General features: G+C 33.9%; 15 non-coding genes across 15 annotated transcripts; 7 read left to right on the top strand and 8 right to left on the bottom strand.

Annotated features, from left to right (window-relative positions):
* Positions 1–584: 584 nt before the first annotated feature.
* TRNAQ-UUG (transfer RNA glutamine (anticodon UUG)) lies at positions 585–656 on the bottom strand. The gene has a single exon. It is a non-coding gene; the product is annotated as a tRNA-Gln (tRNA).
* A 1550-nt stretch (positions 657–2206) lies between these two features.
* On the top strand, positions 2207–2278 carry TRNAQ-CUG (transfer RNA glutamine (anticodon CUG)). The gene has a single exon. It is a non-coding gene; the product is annotated as a tRNA-Gln (tRNA).
* Positions 2279–3102: 824 nt separating this feature from the next.
* TRNAQ-UUG (transfer RNA glutamine (anticodon UUG)) lies at positions 3103–3174 on the bottom strand. Its single transcript has one exon. It is a non-coding gene; the product is annotated as a tRNA-Gln (tRNA).
* A 1550-nt stretch (positions 3175–4724) lies between these two features.
* Positions 4725–4796, top strand: TRNAQ-CUG (transfer RNA glutamine (anticodon CUG)). Its single transcript has one exon. It is a non-coding gene; the product is annotated as a tRNA-Gln (tRNA).
* Positions 4797–5622: 826 nt separating this feature from the next.
* On the bottom strand, positions 5623–5694 carry TRNAQ-UUG (transfer RNA glutamine (anticodon UUG)). Its single transcript has one exon. It is a non-coding gene; the product is annotated as a tRNA-Gln (tRNA).
* A 1550-nt stretch (positions 5695–7244) lies between these two features.
* Positions 7245–7316, top strand: TRNAQ-CUG (transfer RNA glutamine (anticodon CUG)). The gene has a single exon. It is a non-coding gene; the product is annotated as a tRNA-Gln (tRNA).
* An 824-nt stretch (positions 7317–8140) lies between these two features.
* On the bottom strand, positions 8141–8212 carry TRNAQ-UUG (transfer RNA glutamine (anticodon UUG)). The gene has a single exon. It is a non-coding gene; the product is annotated as a tRNA-Gln (tRNA).
* A 1550-nt stretch (positions 8213–9762) lies between these two features.
* On the top strand, positions 9763–9834 carry TRNAQ-CUG (transfer RNA glutamine (anticodon CUG)). Its single transcript has one exon. It is a non-coding gene; the product is annotated as a tRNA-Gln (tRNA).
* An 826-nt stretch (positions 9835–10660) lies between these two features.
* Positions 10661–10732, bottom strand: TRNAQ-UUG (transfer RNA glutamine (anticodon UUG)). The gene has a single exon. It is a non-coding gene; the product is annotated as a tRNA-Gln (tRNA).
* Positions 10733–12282: 1550 nt separating this feature from the next.
* On the top strand, positions 12283–12354 carry TRNAQ-CUG (transfer RNA glutamine (anticodon CUG)). Its single transcript has one exon. It is a non-coding gene; the product is annotated as a tRNA-Gln (tRNA).
* Positions 12355–13178: 824 nt separating this feature from the next.
* Positions 13179–13250, bottom strand: TRNAQ-UUG (transfer RNA glutamine (anticodon UUG)). The gene has a single exon. It is a non-coding gene; the product is annotated as a tRNA-Gln (tRNA).
* A 1551-nt stretch (positions 13251–14801) lies between these two features.
* TRNAQ-CUG (transfer RNA glutamine (anticodon CUG)) lies at positions 14802–14873 on the top strand. Its single transcript has one exon. It is a non-coding gene; the product is annotated as a tRNA-Gln (tRNA).
* Positions 14874–15699: 826 nt separating this feature from the next.
* On the bottom strand, positions 15700–15771 carry TRNAQ-UUG (transfer RNA glutamine (anticodon UUG)). Its single transcript has one exon. It is a non-coding gene; the product is annotated as a tRNA-Gln (tRNA).
* Positions 15772–17321: 1550 nt separating this feature from the next.
* TRNAQ-CUG (transfer RNA glutamine (anticodon CUG)) lies at positions 17322–17393 on the top strand. Its single transcript has one exon. It is a non-coding gene; the product is annotated as a tRNA-Gln (tRNA).
* Positions 17394–18219: 826 nt separating this feature from the next.
* On the bottom strand, positions 18220–18291 carry TRNAQ-UUG (transfer RNA glutamine (anticodon UUG)). The gene has a single exon. It is a non-coding gene; the product is annotated as a tRNA-Gln (tRNA).
* Between the last annotated feature and the right edge of the window lie 813 nt (positions 18292–19104).

Genomic DNA, 19104 nt, shown 5'->3' with positions numbered 1-19104 from the left:
CCTCTCTCATCTATATGACCAGTAATGAGATAGTTAATTTTTGCTGATTTCTTATATGACAACATGCTTGACTTACACAGTGCATTTAATTGTGAATTTCTTTGAAAGAGAAATTCAGATTATTACCTTTGACACGTCTTTCGAAAGATTTTACTTCATGGTTATGGATTTACTTTAGAAAATCAGAGTGTAAATATATGTGTGTCTGAATTTCACGATTATTATTCAAAACGTCATATCTTCTGTCCCCATAATACACAATTTGATTCCTCAAGTTTTGTTTTAATGAAGGATTTCCAATTAAAAAGTTCCATCTTCCCCTTATCAATAACAGTAAGATTTAAGAAAGTAATATCTTGCATCAGCCCCCTGTGATGAGTTTGAGAAAACAGAGTCAGCTCGCAAAATGTCTCATTATTTTGAGCCATTTAATTTCCATGTTTTCTAAAAGTTCTATCATTTGCTCACATCGAATAGACTTTCAGAATACAATCAATAAATTAATGTTTCACTCTACCCGTGTTAGATTTGTGATATTTATGAATACACTTGACAGAAAAAGATTTGATCAACAGTCATGAAAGTGGTCCCACCGAGATTTGAACTCGGATCCTTGGATTCAAAGTCCAAAGCGCTAACCATTACACCATGGAACCTCCCATGTGACAAGGGAGCAAATTGCTGCAGCAATGTGAACATTTCAAAGTTTTTAATGTTCTACAGTCAAAGACCAACAGAATGTTATTACTTTTCTATTCTGTTCAACTTTTGCATATTGAACTATGTTAGGGAAGGATGTTGCCCAGAGGACTCAAGTAACGCTATCACTCTGTTGAACAGTACTTTTTATGTGAGATACGATTTTGCAATAAAATATAAGATTCCCCCGTGAATGCAATCTCTTCTCTCAAAATGAAAAGCTCAACCTGGTACAGGTGGTTTGATGGTATCATGCTTAGCACTCTAGACTCTGAAAACCGGGATCTGAGTACAAATCACAGTGGGACTTATCTAAACTTTACGATTTTCTTTTTCCATTCAGTTCTTAGAATTATTAATTGGAAAAACATCTCATTTACTTATAAACTTGTACATATCCACTTTACACATATGTATCTCCCTATATCTTGCTATATGTCTCTGTATATTTATAGGACAACATAAACACATACATTATAAAAATGCATATAATTAGTAGAGGTGAAAATAATGAAAAGTTGTTGCTTCTCCACATTTGAAACATGAGCTTCTTCTCCTTACTCTTCTATATGTCATGAAATTGAGATAGTCACTTTTTACTCAATTTTGATCTAACAATATAGTTGATTTATACAAAGCATATCATATGATTTGTGAATAATCTTAAAAGAGAAAATTAGATCAGTACCTGTGAGGCCTCCAAGCAAAAGCTTATGTTTCACGATTGCAGATCGACTGTTGAAAATCAGCATGAAAAACGTTTTATTTCACAATTTCCATACTAATATACAAAAACATTTGTACTATCTGAATGATACCGTCATTGTGGTTCTCTAGGTTTGATTTAAGAACACTTCTCTTTCAAAATGTGCTAAATTCGCCTTATCAATAGCGCAGAAAGCTTCAAAAAGGGATGCTGGGAATCAGGCCTCTGAAATGCATTTCAGAAAAACAGGATAGGATTTCTTAATGTCACACTATTTTGTGTAGGAATGTGATGTAAACGTATTATAATGTTTGTATTTCTGTAACTTGTTCAAGCTGATGGACGTTTTGAAAGGAATCAATAATTGTCTCTTTCAACCTACTGGTGTTGGATTTGAGCTATCAATAAACAAAGGTGACAGAAATAGAAAAGGTCAATAGTAATAAAATAGTACCCCCAAGATTTGGACTGGTACCTTTGCATGCAAAGTCCAACGTGCCAATCATTGCTCTTTGGCGCAGCCCATGTGAGAGACAAAGAAATGGGTGTATTAGTTTGGAAATGTAAAATGTTTTAATATGTTACAGTCAAAGATGATCATTATGATATAACTTGCCTATCCTGATAAACGTTTGCATATTTAACACTGTTAAGGAGAATGTATCTGAACAGAATCAAATCACATTATAGCTCTTTACACTATGAGCATTCAACAGAGATATCGTTTCATCAATGTAAGAAATGCCCCCGCACTAATGCGCTCTCTTTTGTCTCAATGGAAAAATGACTCATGTATGGGAGGGTTCCATGGTGTAATGGTTAGCACTCTGGACTCTGAATCCAGCGATCCGAGTTCAAATCTCGGTGGGACCTGCTTGAATTATGAGATTTACTATTTCACCCATTTCTTAGAATTTGGTCTTGGAAAAACATAACGTCAATGTTTTATACTGATACTTATCAACGTATAAGTATGCATCTATGTATACATAGCTATATCCGTCTAGATAGCGATAAGACTATATAAAGAAATCAATTATTCATAAACATATGTATTGAAGCTGAAAACTAAAAACTGTTGTTTCCCATCCACAATTTAAACGTTAGGTTCATTTCCTCTCTCATCTATATGACCAGTAATGAGATAGTTAATTTTTGCTGATTTCTTATATGACAACATGCTTGACTTACACAGTGCATTTAATTGTGAATTTCTTTGAAAGAGAAATTCAGATTATTACCTTTGACACGTCTTTCGAAAGATTTTACTTTATGGTTATGGATTTACTTTAGAAAATCAGAGTGTAAATATATGTGTGTCTGAATTTCACGATTGTTATTCAAAACGTCATATCTTCTGTCCCCATAATACACAATTTGATTCCTCAAGTTTTGTTTTAATGAAGGATTTCCAATTAAAAAGTTCCATCTTCCCCTTATCAATAACAGTAAGATTTAAGAAAGTAATATCTTGCATCAGCCCCCTGTGATGAGTTTGAGAAAACAGTCAGCTCGCAAAATGTCTCATTATTTTGAGCCATTTAATTTCCATGTTTTCTAAAAGTTCTATCATTTGCTCACATCGAATAGACTTTCAGAATACAATCAATAAATTAATGTTTCACTCTACCCGTGTTAGATTTGTGATATTTATGAATACACTTGACAGAAAAAGATTTGATCAACAGTCATGAAAGTGGTCCCACCGAGATTTGAACTCGGATCCTTGGATTCAAAGTCCAAAGCGCTAACCATTACACCATGGAACCTCCCATGTGACAAGGGAGCAAATTGCTGCAGCAATGTGAACATTTCAAAGTTTTTAATGTTCTACAGTCAAAGACCAACAGAATGTTATTACTTTTCTATTCTGTTCAACTTTTGCATATTGAACTATGTTAGGGAAGGATGTTGCCCAGAGGACTCAAGTAACGCTATCACTCTGTTGAACAGTACTTTTTATGTGAGATACGATTTTGCAATAAAATATAAGATTCCCCCGTAAATGCAATCTCTTCTCTCAAAATGAAAAGCTCAACCTGGTACAGGTGGTTTGATGGTATCATGCTTAGCACTCTAGACTCTGAAAACCGGGATCTGAGTACAAATCACAGTGGGACTTATCTAAACTTTACGATTTTCTTTTTCCATTCAGTTCTTAGAATTATTAATTGGAAAAACATCTCATTTACTTATAAACTTGTACATATCCACTTTACACATATGTATCTCCCTATATCTTGCTATATGTCTCTGTATATTTATAGGACAACATAAACACATACATTATAAAAATGCATATAATTAGTAGAGGTGAAAATAATGAAAAGTTGTTGCTTCTCCACATTTGAAACATGAGCTTCTTCTCCTTACTCTTCTATATGTCATGAAATTGAGATAGTCACTTTTTACTCAATTTTGATCTAACAATATAGTTGATTTATACAAAGCATATCATATGATTTGTGAATAATCTTAAAAGAGAAAATTAGATCAGTACCTGTGAGGCCTCCAAGCAAAAGCTTATGTTTCACGATTGCAGATCGACTGTTGAAAATCAGCATGAAAAACGTTTTATTTCACAATTTCCATACTAATATACAAAAACATTTGTACTATCTGAATGATACCGTCATTGTGGTTCTCTAGGTTTGATTTAAGAACACTTCTCTTTCAAAATGTGCTAAATTCGCCTTATCAAAAGCGCAGAAAGCTTCAAAAAGGGATGCTGGGAATCAGGCCTCTGAAATGCATTTCAGAAAAACAGGATAGGATTTCTTAATGTCACACTATTTTGTGTAGGAATGTGATGTAAACGTATTATAATGTTTGTATTTCTGTAACTTGTTCAAGCTGATGGACGTTTTGAAAGGAATCAATAATTGTCTCTTTCAACCTACTGGTGTTGGATTTGAGCTATCAATAAACAAAGGTGACAGAAATAGAAAAGGTCAAGAGTAATAAAATAGTACCCCCAAGATTTGGACTGGTACCTTTGCATGCAAAGTCCAACGTGCCAATCATTGCTCTTTGGCGCAGCCCATGTGAGAGACAAAGAAATGGGTGTATTAGTTTGGAAATGTAAAATGTTTTAATATGTTACAGTCAAAGATGATCATTATGATATAACTTGCCTATCCTGATAAACGTTTGCATATTTAACACTGTTAAGGAGAATGTATCTGAACAGAATCAAATCACATTATAGCTCTTTACACTATGACCATTCAACAGAGATATCGTTTCATCAATGTAAGAAATGCCCCCGCACTAATGCGCTCTCTTTTGTCTCAATGGAAAAATGACTCATGTATGGGAGGGTTCCATGGTGTAATGGTTAGCACTCTGGACTCTGAATCCAGCGATCCGAGTTCAAATCTCGGTGGGACCTGCTTGAATTATGAGATTTACTATTTCACCCATTTCTTAGAATTTGGTCTTGGAAAAACATAACGTCAATGTTTTATACTGATACTTATCAACGTATAAGTATGCATCTATGTATACATAGCTATATCCGTCTAGATAGCGATAAGACTATATAAAGAAATCAATTATTCATAAACATATGTATTGAAGCTGAAAACTAAAAACTGTTGTTTCCCATCCACAATTTAAACGTTAGGTTCATTTCCTCTCTCATCTATATGACCAGTAATGAGATAGTTAATTTTTGCTGATTTCTTATATGACAACATGCTTGACTTACACAGTGCATTTAATTGTGAATTTCTTTGAAAGAGAAATTCAGATTATTACCTTTGACACGTCTTTCGAAAGATTTTACTTCATGGTTATGGATTTACTTTAGAAAATCAGAGTGTAAATATATGTGAGTCTGAATTTCACGATTATTATTCAAAACGTCATATCTTCTGTCCCCATAATACACAATTTGATTCCTCAAGTTTTGTTTTAATGAAGGATTTCCAATTAAAAAGTTCCATCTTCCCCTTATCAATAACAGTAAGATTTAAGAAAGTAATATCTTGCATCAGCCCCCTGTGATGAGTTTGAGAAAACAGAGTCAGCTCGCAAAATGTCTCATTATTTTGAGCCATTTAATTTCCATGTTTTCTAAAAGTTCTATCATTTGCTCACATCGAATAGACTTTCAGAATACAATCAATAAATTAATGTTTCACTCTACCCGTGTTAGATTTGTGATATTTATGAATACACTTGACAGAAAAAGATTTGATCAACAGTCATGAAAGTGGTCCCACCGAGATTTGAACTCGGATCCTTGGATTCAAAGTCCAAAGCGCTAACCATTACACCATGGAACCTCCCATGTGACAAGGGAGCAAATTGCTGCAGCAATGTGAACATTTCAAAGTTTTTAATGTTCTACAGTCAAAGACCAACAGAATGTTATTACTTTTCTATTCTGTTCAACTTTTGCATATTGAACTATGTTAGGGAAGGATGTTGCCCAGAGGACTCAAGTAACGCTATCACTCTGTTGAACAGTACTTTTTATGTGAGATACGATTTTGCAATACAATATAAGATTCCCCCGTGAATGCAATCTCTTCTCTCAAAATGAAAAGCTCAACCTGGTACAGGTGGTTTGATGGTATCATGCTTAGCACTCTAGACTCTGAAAACCGGGATCTGAGTACAAATCACAGTGGGACTTATCTAAACTTTACGATTTTCTTTTTCCATTCAGTTCTTAGAATTATTAATTGGAAAAACATCTCATTTACTTATAAACTTGTACATATCCACTTTACACATATGTATCTCCCTATATCTTGCTATATGTCTCTGTATATTTATAGGACAACATAAACACATACATTATAAAAATGCATATAATTAGTAGAGGTGAAAATAATGAAAAGTTGTTGCTTCTCCACATTTGAAACATGAGCTTCTTCTCCTTACTCTTCTATATGTCATGAAATTGAGATAGTCACTTTTTACTCAATTTTGATCTAACAATATAGTTGATTTATACAAAGCATATCATATGATTTGTGAATAATCTTAAAAGAGAAAATTAGATCAGTACCTGTGAGGCCTCCAAGCAAAAGCTTATGTTTCACGATTGCAGATCGACTGTTGAAAATCAGCATGAAAAACGTTTTATTTCACAATTTCCATACTAATATACAAAAACATTTGTACTATCTGAATGATACCGTCATTGTGGTTCTCTAGGTTTGATTTAAGAACACTTCTCTTTCAAAATGTGCTAAATTCGCCTTATCAATAGCGCAGAAAGCTTCAAAAAGGGATGCTGGGAATCAGGCCTCTGAAATGCATTTCAGAAAAACAGGATAGGATTTCTTAATGTCACACTATTTTGTGTAGGAATGTGATGTAAACGTATTATAATGTTTGTGTTTCTGTAACTTGTTCAAGCTGATGGACGTTTTGAAAGGAATCAATAATTGTCTCTTTCAACCTACTGGTGTTGGATTTGAGCTATCAATAAACAAAGGTGACAGAAATAGAAAAGGTCAAGAGTAATAAAATAGTACCCCCAAGATTTGGACTGGTACCTTTGCATGCAAAGTCCAACGTGCCAATCATTGCTCTTTGGCGCAGCCCATGTGAGAGACAAAGAAATGGGTGTATTAGTTTGGAAATGTAAAATGTTTTAATATGTTACAGTCAAAGATGATCATTATGATATAACTTGCCTATCCTGATAAACGTTTGCATATTTAACACTGTTAAGGAGAATGTATCTGAACAGAATCAAATCACATTATAGCTCTTTACACTATGAGCATTCAACAGAGATATCGTTTCATCAATGTAAGAAATGCCCCCGCACTAATGCGCTCTCTTTTGTCTCAATGGAAAAATGACTCATGTATGGGAGGGTTCCATGGTGTAATGGTTAGCACTCTGGACTCTGAATCCAGCGATCCGAGTTCAAATCTCGGTGGGACCTGCTTGAATTATGAGATTTACTATTTCACCCATTTCTTAGAATTTGGTCTTGGAAAAACATAACGTCAATGTTTTATACTGATACTTATCAACGTATAAGTATGCATCTATGTATACATAGCTATATCCGTCTAGATAGCGATAAGACTATATAAAGAAATCAATTATTCATAAACATATGTATTGAAGCTGAAAACTAAAAACTGTTGTTTCCCATCCACAATTTAAACGTTAGGTTCATTTCCTCTCTCATCTATATGACCAGTAATGAGATAGTTAATTTTTGCTGATTTCTTATATGACAACATGCTTGACTTACACAGTGCATTTAATTGTGAATTTCTTTGAAAGAGAAATTCAGATTATTACCTTTGACACGTCTTTCGAAAGATTTTACTTTATGGTTATGGATTTACTTTAGAAAATCAGAGTGTAAATATATGTGTGTCTGAATTTCACGATTGTTATTCAAAACGTCATATCTTCTGTCCCCATAATACACAATTTGATTCCTCAAGTTTTGTTTTAATGAAGGATTTCCAATTAAAAAGTTCCATCTTCCCCTTATCAATAACAGTAAGATTTAAGAAAGTAATATCTTGCATCAGCCCCCTGTGATGAGTTTGAGAAAACAGTCAGCTCGCAAAATGTCTCATTATTTTGAGCCATTTAATTTCCATGTTTTCTAAAAGTTCTATCATTTGCTCACATCGAATAGACTTTCAGAATACAATCAATAAATTAATGTTTCACTCTACCCGTGTTAGATTTGTGATATTTATGAATACACTTGACAGAAAAAGATTTGATCAACAGTCATGAAAGTGGTCCCACCGAGATTTGAACTCGGATCCTTGGACTCAAAGTCCAAAGTGCTAACCATTACACCATGGAACCTCCCATGAGACAAGGGAGCAAATTGCTGCAGCAATGTGAACATTTCAAAGTTTTTAATGTTCTACAGTCAAAGACCAACAGAATGTTATTACTTTTCTATTCTGTTCAACTTTTGCATATTGAACTATGTTAGGGAAGGATGTTGCCCAGAGGACTCAAGTAACGCTATCACTCTGTTGAACAGTACTTTTTATGTGAGATACGATTTTGCAATAAAATATAAGATTCCCCCGTGAATGCAATCTCTTCTCTCAAAATGAAAAGCTCAACCTGGTACAGGTGGTTTGATGGTATCATGCTTAGCACTCTAGACTCTGAAAACCGGGATCTGAGTACAAATCACAGTGGGACTTATCTAAACTTTACGATTTTCTTTTTCCATTCAGTTCTTAGAATTATTAATTGGAAAAACATCTCATTTACTTATAAACTTGTACATATCCACTTTACACATATGTATCTCCCTATATCTTGCTATATGTCTCTGTATATTTATAGGACAACATAAACACATACATTATAAAAATGCATATAATTAGTAGAGGTGAAAATAATGAAAAGTTGTTGCTTCTCCACATTTGAAACATGAGCTTCTTCTCCTTACTCTTCTATATGTCATGAAATTGAGATAGTCACTTTTTACTCAATTTTGATCTAACAATATAGTTGATTTATACAAAGCATATCATATGATTTGTGAATAATCTTAAAAGAGAAAATTAGATCAGTACCTGTGAGGCCTCCAAGCAAAAGCTTATGTTTCACGATTGCAGATCGACTGTTGAAAATCAGCATGAAAAACGTTTTATTTCACAATTTCCATACTAATATACAAAAACATTTGTACTATCTGAATGATACCGTCATTGTGGTTCTCTAGGTTTGATTTAAGAACACTTCTCTTTCAAAATGTGCTAAATTCGCCTTATCAATAGCGCAGAAAGCTTCAAAAAGGGATGCTGGGAATCAGGCCTCTGAAATGCATTTCAGAAAAACAGGATAGGATTTCTTAATGTCACACTATTTTGTGTAGGAATGTGATGTAAACGTATTATAATGTTTGTGTTTCTGTAACTTGTTCAAGCTGATGGACGTTTTGAAAGGAATCAATAATTGTCTCTTTCAACCTACTGGTGTTGGATTTGAGCTATCAATAAACAAAGGTGACAGAAATAGAAAAGGTCAAGAGTAATAAAATAGTACCCCCAAGATTTGGACTGGTACCTTTGCATGCAAAGTCCAACGTGCCAATCATTGCTCTTTGGCGCAGCCCATGTGAGAGACAAAGAAATGGGTGTATTAGTTTGGAAATGTAAAATGTTTTAATATGTTACAGTCAAAGATGATCATTATGATATAACTTGCCTATCCTGATAAACGTTTGCATATTTAACACTGTTAAGGAGAATGTATCTGAACAGAATCAAATCACATTATAGCTCTTTACACTATGAGCATTCAACAGAGATATCGTTTCATCAATGTAAGAAATGCCCCCGCACTAATGCGCTCTCTTTTGTCTCAATGGAAAAATGACTCATGTATGGGAGGGTTCCATGGTGTAATGGTTAGCACTCTGGACTCTGAATCCAGCGATCCGAGTTCAAATCTCGGTGGGACCTGCTTGAATTATGAGATTTACTATTTCACCCATTTCTTAGAATTTGGTCTTGGAAAAACATAACGTCAATGTTTTATACTGATACTTATCAACGTATAAGTATGCATCTATGTATACATAGCTATATCCGTCTAGATAGCGATAAGACTATATAAAGAAATCAATTATTCATAAACATATGTATTGAAGCTGAAAACTAAAAACTGTTGTTTCCCATCCACAATTTAAACGTTAGGTTCATTTCCTCTCTCATCTATATGACCAGTAATGAGATAGTTAATTTTTGCTGATTTCTTATATGACAACATGCTTGACTTACACAGTGCATTTAATTGTGAATTTCTTTGAAAGAGAAATTCAGATTATTACCTTTGACACGTCTTTCGAAAGATTTTACTTTATGGTTATGGATTTACTTTAGAAAATCAGAGTGTAAATATATGTGTGTCTGAATTTCACGATTGTTATTCAAAACGTCATATCTTCTGTCCCCATAATACACAATTTGATTCCTCAAGTTTTGTTTTAATGAAGGATTTCCAATTAAAAAGTTCCATCTTCCCCTTATCAATAACAGTAAGATTTAAGAAAGTAATATCTTGCATCAGCCCCCTGTGATGAGTTTGAGAAAACAGAGTCAGCTCGCAAAATGTCTCATTATTTTGAGCCATTTAATTTCCATGTTTTCTAAAAGTTCTATAATTTGCTCACATCGAATAGACTTTCAGAATACAATCAATAAATTAATGTTTCACTCTACCCGTGTTAGATTTGTGATATTTATGAATACACTTGACAGAAAAAGATTTGATCAACAGTCATGAAAGTGGTCCCACCGAGATTTGAACTCGGATCCTTGGATTCAAAGTCCAAAGCGCTAACCATTACACCATGGAACCTCCCATGTGACAAGGGAGCAAATTGCTGCAGCAATGTGAACATTTCAAAGTTTTTAATGTTCTACAGTCAAAGACCAACAGAATGTTATTACTTTTCTATTCTGTTCAACTTTTGCATATTGAACTATGTTAGGGAAGGATGTTGCCCAGAGGACTCAAGTAACGCTATCACTCTGTTGAACAGTACTTTTTATGTGAGATACGATTTTGCAATAAAATATAAGATTCCCCCGTGAATGCAATCTCTTCTCTAAAAATGAAAAGCTCAACCTGGTACAGGTGGTTTGATGGTATCATGCTTAGCACTCTAGACTCTGAAAACCGGGATCTGAGTACAAATCACAGTGGGACTTATCTAAACTTTACGATTTTCTTTTTCCATTCAGTTCTTAGAATTATTAATTGGAAAAACATCTCATTTACTTATAAACTTGTACATATCCACTTTACACGTATGTATCTCCCTACATCTTGCTATATGTCTCTGTATATTTATAGGACAACATAAACACATACATTATAAAAATGCATATAATTAGTAGAGGTGAAAATAATGAAAAGTTGTTGCCTCTCCACATTTGAAACATGAGCTTCTTCTCCTTACTCTTCTATATGTCATGAAATTGAGATAGTCACTTTTTACTCAATTTTGATCTAACAATATAGTTGATTTATACAAAGCATATCATATGATTTGTGAATAATCTTAAAAGAGAAAATTAGATCAGTACCTGTGAGGCCTCCAAGCAAAAGCTTATGTTTCACGATTGCAGATCGACTGTTGAAAATCAGCATGAAAAACGTTTTATTTCACAATTTCCATACTAATATACAAAAACATTTGTACTATCTGAATGATACCGTCATTGTGGTTCTCTAGGTTTGATTTAAGAACACTTCTCTTTCAAAATGTGCTAAATTCGCCTTATCAATAGCGCAGAAAGCTTCAAAAAGGGATGCTGGGAATCAGGCCTCTGAAATGCATTTCAGAAAAACAGGATAGGATTTCTTAATGTCACACTATTTTGTGTAGGAATGTGATGTAAACGTATTATAATGTTTGTATTTCTGTAACTTGTTCAAGCTGATGGACGTTTTGAAAGGAATCAATAATTGTCTCTTTCAACCTACTGGTGTTGGATTTGAGCTATCAATAAACAAAGGTGACAGAAATAGAAAAGGTCAAGAGTAATAAAATAGTACCCCCAAGATTTGGACTGGTACCTTTGCATGCAAAGTCCAACGTGCCAATCATTGCTCTTTGGCGCAGCCCATGTGAGAGACAAAGAAATGGGTGTATTAGTTTGGAAATGTAAAATGTTTTAATATGTTACAGTCAAAGATGATCATTATGATATAACTTGCCTATCCTGATAAACGTTTGCATATTTAACACTGTTAAGGAGAATGTATCTGAACAGAATCAAATCACATTATAGCTCTTTACACTATGAGCATTCAACAGAGATATCGTTTCATCAATGTAAGAAATGCCCCCGCACTAATGCGCTCTCTTTTGTCTCAATGGAAAAATGACTCATGTATGGGAGGGTTCCATGGTGTAATGGTTAGCACTCTGGACTCTGAATCCAGCGATCCGAGTTCAAATCTCGGTGGGACCTGCTTGAATTATGAGATTTACTATTTCACCCATTTCTTAGAATTTGGTCTTGGAAAAACATAACGTCAATGTTTTATACTGATACTTATCAACGTATAAGTATGCATCTATGTATACATAGCTATATCCGTCTAGATAGCGATAAGACTATATAAAGAAATCAATTATTCATAAACATATGTATTGAAGCTGAAAACTAAAAACTGTTGTTTCCCATCCACAATTTAAACGTTAGGTTCATTTCCTCTCTCATCTATATGACCAGTAATGAGATAGTTAATTTTTGCTGATTTCTTATATGACAACATGCTTGACTTACACAGTGCATTTAATTGTGAATTTCTTTGAAAGAGAAATTCAGATTATTACCTTTGACACGTCTTTCGAAAGATTTTACTTCATGGTTATGGATTTACTTTAGAAAATCAGAGTGTAAATATATGTGTGTCTGAATTTCACGATTGTTATTCAAAACGTCATATCTTCTGTCCCCATAATACACAATTTGATTCCTCAAGTTTTGTTTTAATGAAGGATTTCCAATTAAAAAGTTCCATCTTCCCCTTATCAATAACAGTAAGATTTAAGAAAGTAATATCTTGCATCAGCCCCCTGTGATGAGTTTGAGAAAACAGTCAGCTCGCAAAATGTCTCATTATTTTGAGCCATTTAATTTCCATGTTTTCTAAAAGTTCTATCATTTGCTCACATCGAATAGACTTTCAGAATACAATCAATAAATTAATGTTTCACTCTACCCGTGTTAGATTTGTGATATTTATGAATACACTTGACAGAAAAAGATTTGATCAACAGTCATGAAAGTGGTCCCACCGAGATTTGAACTCGGATCCTTGGACTCAAAGTCCAAAGTGCTAACCATTACACCATGGAACCTCCCATGAGACAAGGGAGCAAATTGCTGCAGCAATGTGAACATTTCAAAGTTTTTAATGTTCTACAGTCAAAGACCAACAGAATGTTATTACTTTTCTATTCTGTTCAACTTTTGCATATTGAACTATGTTAGGGAAGGATGTTGCCCAGAGGACTCAAGTAACGCTATCACTCTGTTGAACAGTACTTTTTATGTGAGATACGATTTTGCAATAAAATATAAGATTCCCCCGTGAATGCAATCTCTTCTCTCAAAATGAAAAGCTCAACCTGGTACAGGTGGTTTGATGGTATCATGCTTAGCACTCTAGACTCTGAAAACCGGGATCTGAGTACAAATCACAGTGGGACTTATCTAAACTTTACGATTTTCTTTTTCCATTCAGTTCTTAGAATTATTAATTGGAAAAACATCTCATTTACTTATAAACTTGTACATATCCACTTTACACATATGTATCTCCCTATATCTTGCTATATGTCTCTGTATATTTATAGGACAACATAAACACATACATTATAAAAATGCATATAATTAGTAGAGGTGAAAATAATGAAAAGTTGTTGCTTCTCCACATTTGAAACATGAGCTTCTTCTCCTTACTCTTCTATATGTCATGAAATTGAGATAGTCACTTTTTACTCAATTTTGATCTAACAATATAGTTGATTTATACAAAGCATATCACATGATTTGTGAATAATCTTAAAAGAGAAAATTAGATCAGTACCTGTGAGGCCTCCAAGCAAAAGCTTATGTTTCACGATTGCAGATCGACTGTTGAAAATCAGCATGAAAAACGTTTTATTTCACAATTTCCATACTAATATACAAAAAACATTTGTACTATCTGAATGATACCGTCATTGTGGTTCTCTAGGTTTGATTTAAGAACACTTCTCTTTCAAAATGTGCTAAATTCGCCTTATCAATAGCGCAGAAAGCTTCAAAAAGGGATGCTGGGAATCAGGCCTCTGAAATGCATTTCAGAAAAACAGGATAGGATTTCTTAATGTCACACTATTTTGTGTAGGAATGTGATGTAAACGTATTATAATGTTTGTATTTCTGTAACTTGTTCAAGCTGATGGACGTTTTGAAAGGAATCAATAATTGTCTCTTTCAACCTACTGGTGTTGGATTTGAGCTATCAATAAACAAAGGTGACAGAAATAGAAAAGGTCAAGAGTAATAAAATAGTACCCCCAAGATTTGGACTGGTACCTTTGCATGCAAAGTCCAACGTGCCAATCATTGCTCTTTGGCGCAGCCCATGTGAGAGACAAAGAAATGGGTGTATTAGTTTGGAAATGTAAAATGTTTTAATATGTTACAGTCAAAGATGATCATTATGATATAACTTGCCTATCCTGATAAACGTTTGCATATTTAACACTGTTAAGGAGAATGTATCTGAACAGAATCAAATCACATTATAGCTCTTTACACTATGAGCATTCAACAGAGATATCGTTTCATCAATGTAAGAAATGCCCCCGCACTAATGCGCTCTCTTTTGTCTCAATGGAAAAATGACTCATGTATGGGAGGGTTCCATGGTGTAATGGTTAGCACTCTGGACTCTGAATCCAGCGATCCGAGTTCAAATCTCGGTGGGACCTGCTTGAATTATGAGATTTACTATTTCACCCATTTCTTAGAATTTGGTCTTGGAAAAACATAACGTCAATGTTTTATACTGATACTTATCAACGTATAAGTATGCATCTATGTATACATAGCTATATCCGTCTAGATAGCGATAAGACTATATAAAGAAATCAATTATTCATAAACATATGTATTGAAGCTGAAAACTAAAAACTGTTGTTTCCCATCCACAATTTAAACGTTAGGTTCATTTCCTCTCTCATCTATATGACCAGTAATGAGATAGTTAATTTTTGCTGATTTCTTATATGACAACATGCTTGACTTACACAGTGCATTTAATTGTGAATTTCTTTGAAAGAGAAATTCAGATTATTACCTTTGACACGTCTTTCGAAAGATTTTACTTTATGGTTATGGATTTACTTTAGAAAATCAGAGTGTAAATATATGTGTGTCTGAATTTCACGATTGTTATTCAAAACGTCATGTCTTCTGTCCCCATAATACACAATTTGATTCCTCAAGTTTTGTTTTAATGAAGGATTTCCAATTAAAAAGTTCCATCTTCCCCTTATCAATAACAGTAAGATTTAAGAAAGTAATATCTTGCATCAGCCCCCTGTGATGAGTTTGAGAAAACAGAGTCAGCTCGCAAAATGTCTCATTATTTTGAGCCATTTAATTTCCATGTTTTCTAAAAGTTCTATAATTTGCTCACATCGAATAGACTTTCAGAATACAATCAATAAATTAATGTTTCACTCTACCCGTGTTAGATTTGTGATATTTATGAATACACTTGACAGAAAAAGATTTGATCAACAGTCATGAAAGTGGTCCCACCGAGATTTGAACTCGGATCCTTGGATTCAAAGTCCAAAGCGCTAACCATTACACCATGGAACCTCCCATGTGACAAGGGAGCAAATTGCTGCAGCAATGTGAACATTTCAAAGTTTTTAATGTTCTACAGTCAAAGACCAACAGAATGTTATTACTTTTCTATTCTGTTCAACTTTTGCATATTGAACTATGTTAGGGAAGGATGTTGCCCAGAGGACTCAAGTAACGCTATCACTCTGTTGAACAGTACTTTTTATGTGAGATACGATTTTGCAATAAAATATAAGATTCCCCCGTGAATGCAATCTCTTCTCTCAAAATGAAAAGCTCAACCTGGTACAGGTGGTTTGATGGTATCATGCTTAGCACTCTAGACTCTGAAAACCGGGATCTGAGTACAAATCACAGTGGGACTTATCTAAACTTTACGATTTTCTTTTTCCATTCAGTTCTTAGAATTATTAATTGGAAAAACATCTCATTTACTTATAAACTTGTACATATCCACTTTACACGTATGTATCTCCCTATATCTTGCTATATGTCTCTGTATATTTATAGGACAACATAAACACATACATTATAAAAATGCATATAATTAGTAGAGGTGAAAATAATGAAAAGTTGTTGCCTCTCCACATTTGAAACATGAGCTTCTTCTCCTTACTCTTCTATATGTCATGAAATTGAGATAGTCACTTTTTACTCAATTTTGATCTAACAATATAGTTGATTTATACAAAGCATATCATATGATTTGTGAATAATCTTAAAAGAGAAAATTAGATCAGTACCTGTGAGGCCTCCAAGCAAAAGCTTATGTTTCACGATTGCAGATCGACTGTTGAAAATCAGCATGAAAAACGTTTTATTTCACAATTTCCATACTAATATACAAAAACATTTGTACTATCTGAATGATACCGTCATTGTGGTTCTCTAGGTTTGATTTAAGAACACTTCTCTTTCAAAATGTGCTAAATTCGCCTTATCAATAGCGCAGAAAGCTTCAAAAAGGGATGCTGGGAATCAGGCCTCTGAAATGCATTTCAGAAAAACAGGATAGGATTTCTTAATGTCACACTATTTTGTGTAGGAATGTGATGTAAACGTATTATAATGTTTGTATTTCTGTAACTTGTTCAAGCTGATGGACGTTTTGAAAGGAATCAATAATTGTCTCTTTCAACCTACTGGTGTTGGATTTGAGCTATCAATAAACAAAGGTGACAGAAATAGAAAAGGTCAAGAGTAATAAAATAGTACCCCCAAGATTTGGACTGGTACCTTTGCATGCAAAGTCCAACGTGCCAATCATTGCTCTTTGGCGCAGCCCATGTGAGAGACAAAGAAATGGGTGTATTAGTTTGGAAATGTAAAATGTTTTAATATGTTACAGTCAAAGATGATCATTATGATATAACTTGCCTATCCTGATAAACGTTTGCATATTTAACACTGTTAAGGAGAATGTATCTGAACAGAATCAAATCACATTATAGCTCTTTACACTATGAGCATTCAACAGAGATATCGTTTCATCAATGTAAGAAATGCCCCCGCACTAATGCGCTCTCTTTTGTCTCAATGGAAAAATGACTCATGTATGGGAGGGTTCCATGGTGTAATGGTTAGCACTCTGGACTCTGAATCCAGCGATCCGAGTTCAAATCTCGGTGGGACCTGCTTGAATTATGAGATTTACTATTTCACCCATTTCTTAGAATTTGGTCTTGGAAAAACATAACGTCAATGTTTTATACTGATACTTATCAACGTATAAGTATGCATCTATGTATACATAGCTATATCCGTCTAGATAGCGATAAGACTATATAAAGAAATCAATTATTCATAAACATATGTATTGAAGCTGAAAACTAAAAACTGTTGTTTCCCATCCACAATTTAAACGTTAGGTTCATTTCCTCTCTCATCTATATGACCAGTAATGAGATAGTTAATTTTTGCTGATTTCTTATATGACAACATGCTTGACTTACACAGTGCATTTAATTGTGAATTTCTTTGAAAGAGAAATTCAGATTATTACCTTTGACACGTCTTTCGAAAGATTTTACTTTATGGTTATGGATTTACTTTAGAAAATCAGAGTGTAAATATATGTGTGTCTGAATTTCACGATTGTTATTCAAAACGTCATGTCTTCTGTCCCCATAATACACAATTTGATTCCTCAAGTTTTGTTTTAATAAAGGATTTCCAATTAAAAAGTTCCATCTTCCCCTTATCAATAACAGTAAGATTTAAGAAAGTAATATCTTGCATCAGCCCCCTGTGATGAGTTTGAGAAAACAGAGTCAGCTCGCAAAATGTCTCATTATTTTGAGCCATTTAATTTCCATGTTTTCTAAAAGTTCTATCATTTGCTCACATCGAATAGACTTTCAGAATACAATCAATAAATTAATGTTTCACTCTACCCGTGTTAGATTTGTGATATTTATGAATACACTTGACAGAAAAAGATTTGATCAACAGTCATGAAAGTGGTCCCACCGAGATTTGAACTCGGATCCTTGGATTCAAAGTCCAAAGCGCTAACCATTACACCATGGAACCTCCCATGTGACAAGGGAGCAAATTGCTGCAGCAATGTGAACATTTCAAAGTTTTTAATGTTCTACAGTCAAAGACCAACAGAATGTTATTACTTTTCTATTCTGTTCAACTTTTGCATATTGAACTATGTTAGGGAAGGATGTTGCCCAGAGGACTCAAGTAACGCTATCACTCTGTTGAACAGTACTTTTTATGTGAGATACGATTTTGCAATAAAATATAAGATTCCCCCGTGAATGCAATCTCTTCTCTCAAAATGAAAAGCTCAACCTGGTACAGGTGGTTTGATGGTATCATGCTTAGCACTCTAGACTCTGAAAACCGGGATCTGAGTACAAATCACAGTGGGACTTATCTAAACTTTACGATTTTCTTTTTCCATTCAGTTCTTAGAATTATTAATTGGAAAAACATCTCATTTACTTATAAACTTGTACATATCCACTTTACACGTATGTATCTCCCTATATCTTGCTATATGTCTCTGTATATTTATAGGACAACATAAACACATACATTATAAAAATGCATATAATTAGTAGAGGTGAAAATAATGAAAAGTTGTTGCCTCTCCACATTTGAAACATGAGCTTCTTCTCCTTACTCTTCTATATGTCATGAAATTGAGATAGTCACTTTTTACTCAATTTTGATCTAACAATATAGTTGATTTATACAAAGCATATCATATGATTTGTGAATAATCTTAAAAGAGAAAATTAGATCAGTACCTGTGAGGCCTCCAAGCAAAAGCTTATGTTTCACGATTGCAGATCGACTGTTGAAAATCAGCATGAAAAACGTTTTATTTCA

The sequence above is a fragment of the Lissotriton helveticus genome, chromosome 4_1, assembly GCF_964261635.1.
Source record: "Lissotriton helveticus chromosome 4_1, aLisHel1.1, whole genome shotgun sequence".
Classification (NCBI taxonomy): Eukaryota; Metazoa; Chordata; class Amphibia; order Caudata; family Salamandridae; genus Lissotriton; species Lissotriton helveticus.
The sequence above is the reverse complement of the archived record's forward strand: the minus strand, read 5'-3'. Positions and strand labels throughout refer to the sequence as shown.